We start from the raw sequence: 13889 nt of genomic DNA, 5'->3' as shown, positions 1-13889 counted from the left end.
GCTACTTCCTAATATGGGTTGTAGGCACTTAAAGTTCAAAATGATCAAGTGGAAATGAGAGTGAAGAAAGGCAAATAAGGAGGTTAAAGTGAAAACACTGTATTAGGCACACCTGGAACTAATAGAGAAGAAAACTCAACTAACAACCCCATGGAGGTACTAGCAGAAGTGAAAAAGTATGGAAAAAAAAATAAACGAAACACTAAATCGGAAGTCAGTCGATACACAAACAGATACGTTGAACATTGATGGCACTCTTGTAGATGGTACGGAACTTGCGGACCGTTTTAACAACTTTTTTTGTTAAAGTACGATGCATAGATCACAACATTCATGATACAATGCATGCCGCTTCGTTAAAAGAATCTTTATTCCTAAAGCCTACTAGCATCCCTGAGGTGATTACAACATTTTCATCCTTGAAAAATAGCCATAGTCGAGACCTAGATGATTTAGAAATTAGGCCAATTAAGTGCGTCATAGACTTACTTGCACCTGCAGTAATGCACATTTTTAATATTTCCCTGTCAACCGGAGTTTTCCCGCGTAATATGCAGGTAGTGAGAGTAATAGTTCACAAAGGAGGTGACAAAAATAATATGGGCAATTATCGGCCAGTATCTATACTTCCTGTGCTATCAAAGGGACTCGAAAAAATTTTTAACTTTCGTATTGATAATTTTAAGCAAAAACATAGCCTGCTAACCGACTGTCAACACGGGTTTAAGAAAAAGCGGTCTACGGAAACTGCTTTAAGTATACAGAAGGAGCTTATTCTAGAGAACACTGAAAAAAAAATGTCTGACTTTAGGGTTATACTTAGACTTCAGCAAAGCCTTTGATAGGGTCAACCAGAAATTGCTGCTGATAAAGCTGGAAAAATATGGCTTCCGAGGAATAACAATTGAACTTATCTGATCTTATTTAGAAAGCCGACATCAGTTTGTTGAAATTAATGAGAACAGATCGCAGATAAAACCTTTGACAGCGGGTGTGCCCCAAGTTAGCATTCTTGGCCCGATACTTTTCCTGTATTACATTAATGATATTGTACAAGTGAGCGATATGTGTAAATTTGTCGCGTATGCAGATGATCGCTCTGTTTTCTTTATAGGTAAAGATTTAAAAGAAATAACGCCTATAGCAAGCTCCGTTTGTTATGGACTTCGAGCATGGTCTAAGGCAAACGGCCTCATCCACAATGAAACCAAAACAAAATGCGTTATTTTTCATGCTCCGAGAAGTTCTACTACATTGCCAGATAACATTGTGTGGGGTACGTATAAAATTACCATTACGTCATCCATAAAAACCGTAGGCGTAATATTCACAGTGCATATGTCTTGGAATGAACACGTTAGTCATGTTTGCTCAAAGGTACGAAAAGTTGTTGGTGTGTTAAATTGAAATAGAAGTGCATTACCTTTTAAAGTTAAGCGTCTCATTTATCATGCTCTTTTCCATTCACACCTCAGTTACTGTTCACTTATATGGGGTAACACTACAGCGCAAAATATTCAAATGCTGGAAATACTTCAAAAGAAAGCAATTCGGGCGATAGCGAAAGTTTCTTTTTTTCGAGCATACACAAGAGCTTTTCCAACAAAACAGAATAATCAGAGCCCGTGACATATATAAATTCAATACATTACTAAGCTATAGAAATGCTATGCTGGGAAAGCTCGATTCATTCCTAGCCCTGGCAACTCTACAACAGACTAGAAGTGCATATTCATATCGTCACCAGGCACTACACACATACTAATTATGGCTGCCAATGCCTTAAACATACACTGCCTTCCCTACTTAACTATTTTAACCAACAACATGTTGATGTGTTATCTCTAAACAAAACTAAAATATTGGATTTGTTCTTATAGATGTGTATTGTTAACTGCTCTAACAGAGAACTTATCATATACTCTCGTTGTGTTTATACGTTCACACTTGTAACTATTATTCCTAGAATCCAGGTTTCCGCTGCAGTGATTGTGCCCGGACTACGTGGCAGGGTTCTGCGTTGTAAACTGGATGCTGCAAAGGGCGTCTTCGCGTTTGTTAAAACTCAAGGATGTGACGACGCCCTGGGCTATGTTGCCGAGATGTCTGTTGTGAAAGCAGCAGCCTATATGCAGATATTTTTTTTAACATAGATGCACATATATATTTGCAAGTATGTAAAATAATTTCTAAAGAAAAGAACATTTCCTGATGGTAACTTGTGTTTATTGTACAGTTCTGTGAAATTTGTTATATTTATATATGTATGTGTGTGTATGTATATAGAAGGGTTGAAATCTGGGCCAGTTGGTACATACTTGAACAAAAAAACCAGTCAAAAGCACAAAGGACAAGAGGAGTCTTGTCTTTTCATGCTATGTGATTAGCGATGATGCAGTTGCGCATGCTCTGCTGGCCTTGCTGGGACTACACCGATTCTAATAAACCTCAGTTGATAGTCCAGTCGTTGTGGTGTGAACCTCTCCTCTTGTCCTTTGTGTTTCTGACTGGTTTTTTCGTTCAAGTACGTATATATGTATATATATGTATACATACATTGCTTTTGCATTCTTATGATATATGCGACTGAGTCTGTGTTAAATAATAATATGCAAGATAACAGATTATATATGTATACTGGGAGTCATTTGACACAACTGTATTATAACTAGTTTCTATGTAATAACCAAGCCGCTTTCGTGCCTGTCTGGGAGACCGGAGCTTTGTCAAGCCGAAGAGATTTCGGCTTTTTTCCGGCTCTCCCTTTTTCACCTTGTATCCAGTGGTGAAAATAAAAATCATGATGATGATGATGTAGCAGAATATGGTCACAGAACTGAAATGCCACTGTACTGAATTTTGTTAAACTGAAAGGCATTTGAATTGGGTTGAATGGTGTTTCGATGGGGGATATAAAAAAGTTTGTACAGCTGAATAATTTGTTTAAGTGACATTCAAGTGGTAGTTTACTGTATATTGGTTTTCTTGGATAAAAAAATTTAGTTGGAAACAGTGCCTTGTATGTCCTCATTTTTTCTGAAACATTGCTCGATGAACAAGAGGCGCAAAAAGACGCCTTTCTATTTTGTCTCTTCCGACCTAACTGGCATTTGGCGAATATCTCTTGCGTTCGGGAGAAAGTAAGGAGGGGGGGGGTGTATATTGGAAAAAATTTGGCAGTGTCTGGCTCCTCCTGGGGTGGTGTTAAAGGTGTGTATGAACCACTGCTTAGATAAATGGAACTCGGTACCTTTTTCTCAGTACAAACATTCGTGAATGTTCACTTCTTATTCCAGCAGTTTAAAAATGTCTGGATAGGCCCTATATCACAATATGTCCCAAGCCTCCTATTTTTTTTCTTTATTTAAGAGGACTTGAAAGCTTTCAAACTTCAATGTTAATGAAAAGAATGTTACAACTTTCAATAGCAAGGGATCGCTATTATCAAGACTCCACAAAATGATGCAAAAAGAGCTGTTCTGCCATGAACAATTTTCAATATTTTAATTCTGAGAAGCAGTTATTAAGTTTTGAGGAGAAAGTTGTTTGAATGTATGTTCCAGCTTGTAAACCGTGCACAAACTATTTGAGGGCAGTAAGAAGATTTTCTATTGTTTAATATCAAGAGTTGACGAACAGCCACAGTTCAGCAATGTCATGTGTTTTTTTCATTTTGAAGAGCAAAAATTATCTCAACATATCTGAGCTATCAACACTACAATAGTTCATGACGTTAGCCATTCATCAAGTGGGGAACCAAGTTTACAATTTTTATCCTGTGAACTTTTAGTTGGTCTAATAGGGCGACGGTTCATCTCAATAGCCCCATTCACCAGAGGGCTACAGGATTGGGACACCACCTGTGCATATGTAGGAATAAAATTAAGGCACTGACTATGTGGGCAATAAAGCTATGAAGGGATGGTCAGAACATAGGCAGTAAGCTTCATCATGGTACCACACCTATTAGTGCTGCTGCTGCCTTGCCCGCTGAAGAGGGGCAATACAGTGGTGATAGTCTTGTAGACAGTGCCATCGACATCATGATGATAGAAAAGTCTGAAATGGCATCATTGTGTACATTATTCACATAGCCCAGTGGGTCACTGGACAAACTACGACTGTCTCCCAAACAGAAGATAAATCAGTCCATGCTTGCATGGAGGAAAAATTGCACAAGCTTAGCAGGAGTCAATGGGATTAACAAGATTCCACTGTAACTGGAATGAGAAAATACTGCGTTATAATTGACTTACAGTGCAGTGTTAAGCACGACAGCAGCACTGCATTAAAGCATCAATGTTCTAATTGATTTTCCTCAAACAAGTTATGGTACGACTTTTAGTGACTAAGCAGCATTTGTATAAAGGCACCAAGCTGGTTTGCTTCAAGAAGTGACTTCTGATCTATACTTTGAGAAAAAAAAATGTTGCACTTATTGCTGGTTCATTGGCATGCATCTTACTCAGTAACAGAAACTCAGCAAGTGGACCTACTTGGCTTGGACCTTCAGGGTGACAGACAGATGGGCATTGACATGTACAGTCAAAGACATAAGAAAATGCCTGGGACCTCCAAAATTGTTCGTAATACTGGTCACTTCGTTGTAAAGATTGTACACCATACCGCCGCTAACAATGGAGCAGGCTGGACATGTTAAAGAAGAGAGAACCATTATTCTATGAATTAAGGGACACTTACTGAAATAGGTCACTATTTTTGTTTATAGTTTGTGTGGCTGAACGTGCGACTAACATGTCACTGACATTGCTCAAGTTTAATGTTATTGACGCATGCGCAGCAGGAGTTGAACGACGATGACTCACCTTGCCTTTCTTCTTTTACTCTCTTTATGCCCATTGCGAATTGTATATATTTGTGCATGCTTCAATAAAGGTGTTGTCGGCAGTCAGCGCTCGTTCTGTGTCCTTCCTTGTCCATGTTTTTTGGCACTCTTTTAAATATGAAACATCTTTAGTGGCTTTCTTGATGACCGACGCCGGAATTCTATGGCAGACATCCGTTATCCTTGCCTTGAACTAATCTGACCTCCATCTCAATTACGTAAGCACGATCATTCGCATAAATAACCCCAAAGAAAGAAATCGAGTGGAGAGAGGTCAGATGACCTAGCGGGCCAATTCACAGGCCCGTGCCTTCCAATCTATTGCGCACTGAAAGTCGCATCCAGCCAGTTTCGTGCTTGGCTGCTGCTGTGTGCGGGCGCCCCATCTTGCTGGTACCACAGAAGCGGAAGAGGTGACAGCGGGACTTCACAGAGAAACTCATCCACCACTCCTTCAAGGATTTTGTTGATGTAACACTGTCCAGTGAGTATGTGATCGAAGAAAATGGGACCGATTATAGCACCAGCATAAATTCCGAACCACAATTTGGGCGACTACTGGTACTGGTGCCTATTGCACTTCACACATCATGGATTGGAGTCCCTCCACTAGTGTGCATTATGCAAATGTACCTAGGCGTTTCGGCGAAAATTGGCTTCATCTGTGCACATGATGTTGCTGGTGGCGGTGGTGATAACTTTATTGCACACAGGGGAGTTGTGGACACGCAGGTCCTTGGGCCCCCGCACGGCCCCACTGCACTCAAACGTTCATGTCCCGGAGGCTCATGACGCTGGCAGCCCGGCCTGTGGCGATGGCAGCCCGGCCTGTGGCGATGGCTTGCTTGGCCGGGTCCTCGGAGCGCAGTAGCGTCTCCCAAGCCTCCCAAGTAGTAAGGTGCTCCAGGCCCCGCGGGGGAGGATCCGCCGGGCAGAGGAAAATAATGTGATCGAGAGTGGCTTTGGGGTGGTGGCAGAGGGTACAGGAGGGGTCGGTGTGGACGTGGTGATAGCGCGAGCGTATATAAGGGGAGGGTAAGGTGCGTGTTTGGAGCCCAAAAAGTACGGTGACTCATGGGCTTTTGTGAGAAATATAAACGATTCTACGGGACCCTATCTTCCAAGCATTGTTGCTGGTTAAGGTGGGATGGGTGAAAGGCTGTCATTTAGAATTCTCCAAACTGACGACTTGGAAATTGTTACCTGGGCGGCCATGTCCCGCATGCTAGCATGAGGGTTTGAGGCCATAAATGCTAGAACATCCCTGCGAAGGCTAGGACTCAAAGATGGAGTCCTCCGCCGGTTTGTTGAAGCTGCCGGTTTGTCTCAGGTTTTCACAATTTCTGATGATAGTCGATGCATTTGGTCTACCGCCACACTTCCATGAGTGATATACATATTTGCAGTCTTTTTCTTGTTGCCATTTGCAGATGCCAAGGCAAGGATCATGCTTACCGGGTGCTCATTAGAGAAACACATGGCAAATGGGATGGAACAAAACGCACCTTTAAATCTTTGCACTGACGTCAATTCACTTTTGTGGTGACAGGTTCTGTAGGAGAAAAAAAAAGCATCCGTGCACTTTATCTACGCTAAGACAACAGCTATCACAACTTTTTTCCAGGTAACACCAAACGAGACGTGTTACTTCGGCAGGGATGCGGCAGATAAGGCATTAGGTCGATCACAATGTTTTTCTTTATTTCCTTTATTTCGTCCTGGATAACTCAGAGGGAGCATGTTCGCGTGCGCTGCTTTATGATGCAGGTGGGAGCACAGTCACGTGGTATTCTCCATATTTCGCAGGGTTTATTTATCTATCATAAAAAATTAGTACGCAATTAGTACGTCGGTGAAAATATCGCAGTCAGATGTCTCTTGGCTGTGCCTTCAGATGCCTCATTGATAATTTGATAATTAGGATAGTACATCTTGACTTAGATAATTAATTACAATGATCAAATTAAATCTCTATAACAAAAAAATTACTGGCAGCTACTGCAATGTACTGTAAACAATATGCACTAGGTTTTCTTCGAGTAACGCATTGCTCTTTTTAAATCTTAGTGCATTATAATTAATTGGGACACTCTGTATATATTTACGTTTGAATGTAAGTGACGATGTTCCCATCCATAATAAATGTTGTAAATTATTAGAAATGTTCATTTTTTCATGAGTTGTTGACATTGCTTACTGTAAAGAGAAGCAATACCGAGACACACAACATTTATGTGCATTTCACACGCCGTTGATAAAAGAGTCTGCTGAAGGAGTCACTGAAGTCTATAGGTTTTATTCATGATCAAAAAACCACTCAAAACAATTTGAAGCATCGTGAGCATACAACAACATATTCATTCTCTAGGCACAGGCTATCCATACCGTTAGAAATAATTCTTAATTGGCTACCTCCATCTCTTTCAAAAATATTATAAACTTTGTCCTGTGTGTATACTTAAATATATTGTATATGTGCATGATGTTTACAGTGGAAATTTAAAATAATGTTAAAGTAAGAAAGTACGGATGAGGCAGCCACCGCGAGTGCTTCTGATGGGCGCGTCCCCCTATTGTCACGACTTGAAGAAATAAAGTGACCCGCCGTGATTGCTTTGTGGCTATGGTGTTGGGCTGCTAAGCTCGAGCTCGCCACATCCAATCCCGGCCACAGCGGCCGCATTTCGATGGGGGCGAAATGTGAAAACACCAATGTACTTAGATTTAGGTACATGTTAAAAAGCCCCCCCGTGGTCCAAGTTTTCGGAGTCCCCCACTAAGGGGTGCCTCACAATGAGATCGTGGTTTCGGCACATAAAACCGCATAATTAAATTTTTTTTGCAGGAATAATCGAAAATATGAATTAAAAGCCGTTCAAGTCTGCGCCAACAAGGATGCAGTAAGCTATTAGCCTCAGTAAAACTTTAAGGGAAAAGGTCGAGGAAAGTGAAAGGAAACCTCAAATGATGTGGGTGACAAAGCACTGGTATTGGCACTTTAGGTGTGTGTGGGGGGGAAGGGGGAGGGAGGCTTTGGCTTCGCCTGGGGTGGGGGGGCTCAGCCACCCCCCCCCAAGTTTACAGTTTGCAAGTTTACAGAGATGCTGAGTGCATAACTGAATCATAGTGTCCGTAATTATGTATGTTGATGCTAGTTTTTCATGATAGATACACAATAGAACAAAACTGCTTAATAGCTAGTGCTGTGGGTAGCTGAACAGTGAAATGCACATTATTGCAGGGACCTGAACTTTAATAAATGTGGTGACAATAGTAGTCAAAGTTTTCTTATTATTTGTACTAATGCAATGTGAAGACGGGGATCACGATCCTGGCAACGAAAAATGAAAATCAATGATGACAGCAGTCGTCAGCTAAAAGAACTGGGTGGACAGACAGACATGGGAAACCAGCACTTAAGTGGTGTCGGAGCAAAGCTGGAACTTAGGCTGAGCCAAGTAACTTATAAAGGCCGTAGCGCACACGATAGCTGCGCGCAGGTATGGTATAGTAGAAATCATCAAGCAGTATCTGCCACATGGTGTTAGCGCATGCTGCCTGCACTAATAGAGATCTCCGACCAAGCTCCTACATCTATACGAATACACAGCTATAAAATGCATGCCGAGATGCAGGATCCGTCCAGTAAAGGGAACAAATTTGCCAGTGGCTTAATATGACATTGACCGACACCTACAGAAGTCGCTTAATCGTTTAAATAATTCGGTGAGAATGACTTGGTTCGACAGGCAGGTTCTGACTGGTGTTGTATAAGTCGCGGGTCGCTTTTTAACTCGCGACGATAGATTGGATTTTTTACAAGCACTGCTCCAAGAGGGCACATGCTACGGGAGGCCTCGGAAGAGGACCCGAGGTTATAATAAAGCAGGCGGCGCAGGATCCCCAGGGCACCCAAGGGGTAGTGGGGAGGTCAAAGCTGGAAGCAGGGTGGCCCGTAGATTGGAGTGGCGGAGGCCTAAGCGTGCCGGACTTAAAATAAATATTATTACGTCCAGCCGCCAACTTGTGACGCTAAGACTTCTGCAACAGCAGTCAGAAGTTTGCCGTTTGACATACTAAGGCAGCAGCGGAAGCGGACGAAGACACAGAAACGTGAAAAAGAGACCCCACGCTACAAGTTAGTAGTATTATAAAGTTTAAATTATGGCAATTGAATAACGCGCAACTGAGCCCTCTCCAAGCGTTCGACGCATGGAAAAATTCGCGAGGACGGTAGGATACCAGTGTGACAGGGGCACAAGCAAGGAACGAAAACGCACACACAGGGCAAACTGTGAAGATGCTATATATTTTGCTATATATGTAATACATGCTATATCTATCAAGTGACTAGTGCCGTGCACTAATCTTCAAAGGTCGCAATGCTTTCGCAATGAAATTGTTGACAATGTGCGCTGTGTGTGTATCTTGTGTTCCGGCGCACTGCTCATCGCGATCACACCCGATCCTGGTCGAATTTCGCGGTCGTGATTGCCTCCTTTGGACAAAATGAGCGAGAGACCCAATGGCAGTCGAGAATTTCAATCCGGATCGGTGCCGATCGCGATCAGAAGTATACGTGTGACACTGGTAGTGACAGGGCAACACCATATCATACTCGCCTTCACGGGAGACCACTGACCAAACGACAACAATCGTTCGCGCCAGTGCACTGCGCCAGCAACACCCAAGGAGACACACGAGGAAAACTTGTAGACGACGCACGGCCCGCGCAGCTTAGTCAAAGAAGGAGACATTGATGTGAAGGATCGCCAGCCGACACACGGCAAAATGCCGGCACGCCTAGGGACAAACGCATATAGAACGAGCAAAGAAACTGCTCCTCCGTGGTACCTAGGCAAAGGGAGAAATTTCAGGCGCAAAACGCCCCCAGATTTTCTCTCTCGCACCCGCTGAAACGACTGGCCAATCCCGTGGACTGGCGATTCCTCAAATGACCGTCTCGTTTCTGGACACCACGGAGGAAGGAAACTAAGGAGACGAGATTCTGGACACCACGGAGGAAGGAAACTAAGGAGAGGCCCTACCCCCTCCGCGCGCTAGGAGAAAAGTGTGGCGGAAATGACGTATAGGTTCTCATTTCTCTTGCTGCTTTTTTATTTTTTTTGCTGCATGGCCACGCCTTTTGGGCCACAATGGCGGCGTTGTTCTGATTTTTTGAGCGCGCACACGTGTTGCTCTGGTAGGTTTTGTGCCGTGGCAAAGGCGCTGTGTGGGCGGGTTTGCGTTAGTCACCGTGTCTTGTTGCGCTGTGTTACCTGCACCGTGCTCTGCCGGATGTTGCGCGAGCGCGCGCGCTCCGCGTGCGAAACCACGCGCAGCGCGGCGTGGTTTCGCGAAAGATGTAAACAAGAGAGGAGGGTGGCACAAAAGGCGGAGCATCGCCATGAGCAACGCCAACTTCCGGCTTCACTTTTGCTTCACAAAGAGTGACGTCAGGGCCTCTCCTTAGTTTCCTTCCTCCGTGCTGGACACGCATGGCGGCTGCACGGCCGCCATTATCCGCCATGTTTACTCTCTGATTGGCTGTCGAGAGGTCACGTGTTTTGAAATTTGTGCCGGGAAGCGGAAGTATTGCAATATCCAATTTTGCGTTTTCATCAAGATGACGAAACGTGACGTGGAGCTGCAAATTTTATGGACTAATACATTTTTTTGGTCCTTGGCAGCTATATTGCGATGTTAGCGCTTCAAAAAAAATGTGAGCGGTAGCGTGCAGAAGCCAGTGCAATGCATCTGCAATTGCGCGAATATGTGGTGGCGATCCAAGATATGGGCCATGCCAGCTTGCTGATCGGCTGAAGGAATACCTCGTGAGGAGCGTCACAGGAAGGGCTGTTTCGTAAACGTCATTTTGACGATGCCTGACGTTGCGCTGGGCCGCCATTGCTGAGATTTTCCGCCATAATTTTTGCTGCGACGAGCCGCGCGAATTATGCTAATGAGCAGCCATATGCAATGGCAGCCGAGAGGAATGCGTATCGCCACATTTTCCCCGTCGTTTGGCACCACGAAAATCTTTTGTTCATAGCGCGTGCTCATAGTATTTGCATCGCTCTCGGGTGGTGTTGGCATTTGTGTTTGGGGCCATCATTTTTTAAAGGAACGCGTTTATACGAAATAATATTGGTTGAACATAGCAAACTTCCGGCAATGTTGTCCGCTTTTCACTGCTGCATTTGTATTGTAATCAAGATTAATGCCTTTTCGCACAATCAAAAGTTATGACAACGGCCTCTTTCTAATTTATAAAAAGAAACGTACGCAAGGCGGCGACTTGAAGTTTCCTCCCTCGGTGCGAGTAACCAGCGAAATGAACAAGAGATGGCAGCGCCGGCGCTTGCGTCGCTCTAGTGGATATCTCTGGCGCGCGCAACGCTATCGGTGATATCGGCCGTTTCTCATAGCGTCCTCGATCACCTTGCCCCGGGGTTCACCCGAAACCAGTATGGTGCGCTTTGCCCCGCCGTGGTGCCGCACTGCGGAGGGTCAACATCGAGGACAAAACTGCACCCTGCGCAGAGTGCTTGCATGCAGCGCTACTTTGCCCCTGGCGCGCAAAACGTGCGCGAACACGCGCACGCGCATATTTTATTGTTTGCAGATGCTGAGCATCTGCGGCAAGCGCTCGAACCTTGTCAAACTGCGTGCTCCGACATACCTGGTTGCAAGCAAACACCAATGAATTTTATAATTAATCCTGACGACCCGTTCAATGAACCTGTCCGCTTTCGGCCGCTCTTCACCACACATTTTTGGACGAGGTCGAGCAGAATGTCGTCTTCGCTGTCAGACGAACTTGAAGAATGCTCATCGATTGCGGCAACTAGCAGCGCTTCCTTTCTTATCGCCGACAAATCCACTAGCTAACTCCGTCAACTCCGTTGCAACGTACCGCAGCTATCGGGCCAGAGCGTCCGCGGTTCTGCAGTCGGCAGTACGCGCGCACGTCGCGCGTCCCGCAGTGCTTGCTGGGATTGCACTCCGCGCACCGCCGATTTTCTCGGTGCGAGACGGGGCAACGGAAAACCGCTCCAACAGGGTGCGCTTCCGGTGATCGAGGATGCTCAGTGCGCACCGGTGCGATTGATCGAGGATGAAAGTGCGCACCAAGGCGCCCCGGTGCGCACCGGTGCGGGTGATCGAGGACGCTATCAGCCAGCCGAGTCGGGCTGAGTCACTTGCGTTTCACGAGATAGCAATAACGTGGCCTAGAACGTGCGCGCATCACCACTGGTAGGTCGCGTATGTTGTCTCAAGCAAGAAAACAAGCGCGTTGGCGCCAACATGCGATGACTCATTCCATTTTTCGGGGACACGCATCCTAGCTATTCAAGCAGACGATGGCTTGTACGCAGCAGACGACGGAAGCGAGAAGCGTTTTCGACGGAATAATCATACGCTTTGAGATAGCTGCTTTATTTTTACTGCGGAGGAAAACTGTTTTGCTTTACCGATAACGCTATATTCAGTGCCTTCATTTCAATTTCTTAGGCAAAACGTCAAGTTGGCGTCACGTTACGTAAGCAAAACTGGGCCACCAGCGCCATTTTGTTTGCGTCGCGCCTACGTCATGCACCGAAGAAAATGGCGGAATGTCCAGAATAGCGCCCCTGGATTGGGAAGAATTGGGGATAAAAGTTAATGGAGAATACCTAATAGCGTCCTCGATCACCTTGCCCCGGGGTTGCCCCGAAACCAGAATGGTGCGCTTTGCCCCGCCGTGGTGCCGCACTGCGGAGGGTCAACATCGAGGACAAAACTGCACCTTGTGCAGGGTGCTTGCATGCAGCGCTACTTTGCCCCTGGCGCGGAAAACGTGCGCAAACACGCGCGCGCGCATATTTTATTGTTTGCAGATGCTGAGCATCTGCGGCAAGCGCTCGAACCTTGTCAAACTGCGTGCTCCGACATACCTGGTTGCAAGCAAACACCAATGGATTTTATAATTAATCCTGACGACCCGTTCAATGAACCTGTCCACTTTCGGCCGCTCTTCACCACACTGTTTTTGGACGAGGTCGAGCAGCATGTCGTCTTCGCTGTCAGACGAACTTGAATAATGCTTATCGATTGCGGCAACTAGCAGCGCTTCCTTTCTCATTGCCGACAAATCCACTGGCTAACTCCGTCAACTCCGTTGCAACCGCAGCTACCGGGCCAGAGCGTCCGCGGTTCTGCAGTCGGCAGTGCGCGCGCGCGTCCCGCATTGCTTGCTGGGATTGCACCCCGGCGCACCGCCGATTTTCTCGGTGCGAGGCGGGGCAGCAGAAAACCGCTCCAACAGGGTGCGCTTCCGGTGATCGAGGATGGTCGGTGCGCACCGGTGCGGTTGATCGAGGATGAAAGTGCGCACCAAGGCGCCCCGGTGCGCACCGGTGCGGGTGATCGAGGACGCTATTAGTAACTTGCGATTCGTTGATGATATTGCCTTGCTTAGTACCTCAGGGGCCGACCAACTGCAATGCATGCTCACTGACCTGGAGAGGCAAAGCAGAAGGGTGGCTCTGAAAATTAATCTGCAGAAAACTGAAGTAACGTTTAACCGTCTCGGAAGAGAACAGCAGTTTACAATAGGTAGCGAGGCACTGGAAGTGGTACGGGAATACATCTACTTAGGGCAGGTAGTGACGGCGGATCCGGATCATGAGACAGAAATAATCAGAAGAATAAGAATGGGCTGGGGTGCGTTTGGCAGGCGTTCTCAGATCATACAGCAGGTTGTCATTATCCCTCAAGAGAAAAGTGTATAATAGCTGTGTCTTACCAGTACTCACCTATGGGGCAGAAACCTGGAGGCTTACGAAAATGGTTCTACTCAAATTGAGGACGACGCAACGGGCTATGGAAAGAAGAATGATGGGTGTAACATTAAGGGATAAGAAAAGAGCAGATTGGGTGAGGGAACAAACGCGAGTTATAATGACATCTTAGTTGAAATCAGAAAAAGATGTGGGCATGGGCATGACATGTAATTAGGAGGGAAGATAACCGATGGTCATTAAGGGTTACGGACTGGATT

General features: G+C 45.5%; 1 long non-coding RNA gene across 6 annotated transcripts in view; it reads right to left on the bottom strand.

Annotated features, from left to right (window-relative positions):
• The window catches only part of LOC129385723 (uncharacterized), a 38082-nt gene extending 33611 nt beyond the window's left edge, over window positions 1–4471 (bottom strand). For 3 of the 6 annotated variants that reach the window (XR_011890433.1, XR_011890432.1, XR_011890428.1), the window contains exon 1: window positions 3964–4471. This is a non-coding gene — a long non-coding RNA (uncharacterized lncRNA). The remainder of the gene's footprint in view (window positions 1–3963) is intronic. The other 3 variants (XR_011890430.1, XR_011890429.1, XR_011890431.1) reach the window with 2 other exon arrangements.
• Between the last annotated feature and the right edge of the window lie 9418 nt (window positions 4472–13889).

The sequence above is a fragment of the Dermacentor andersoni genome, chromosome 10, assembly GCF_023375885.2.
Source record: "Dermacentor andersoni chromosome 10, qqDerAnde1_hic_scaffold, whole genome shotgun sequence".
Taxonomy (NCBI): domain Eukaryota; kingdom Metazoa; phylum Arthropoda; class Arachnida; order Ixodida; family Ixodidae; genus Dermacentor; species Dermacentor andersoni.
Note: the sequence above shows the minus strand (reverse complement) of the source record. Positions and strands in the feature narration are given on the sequence as shown.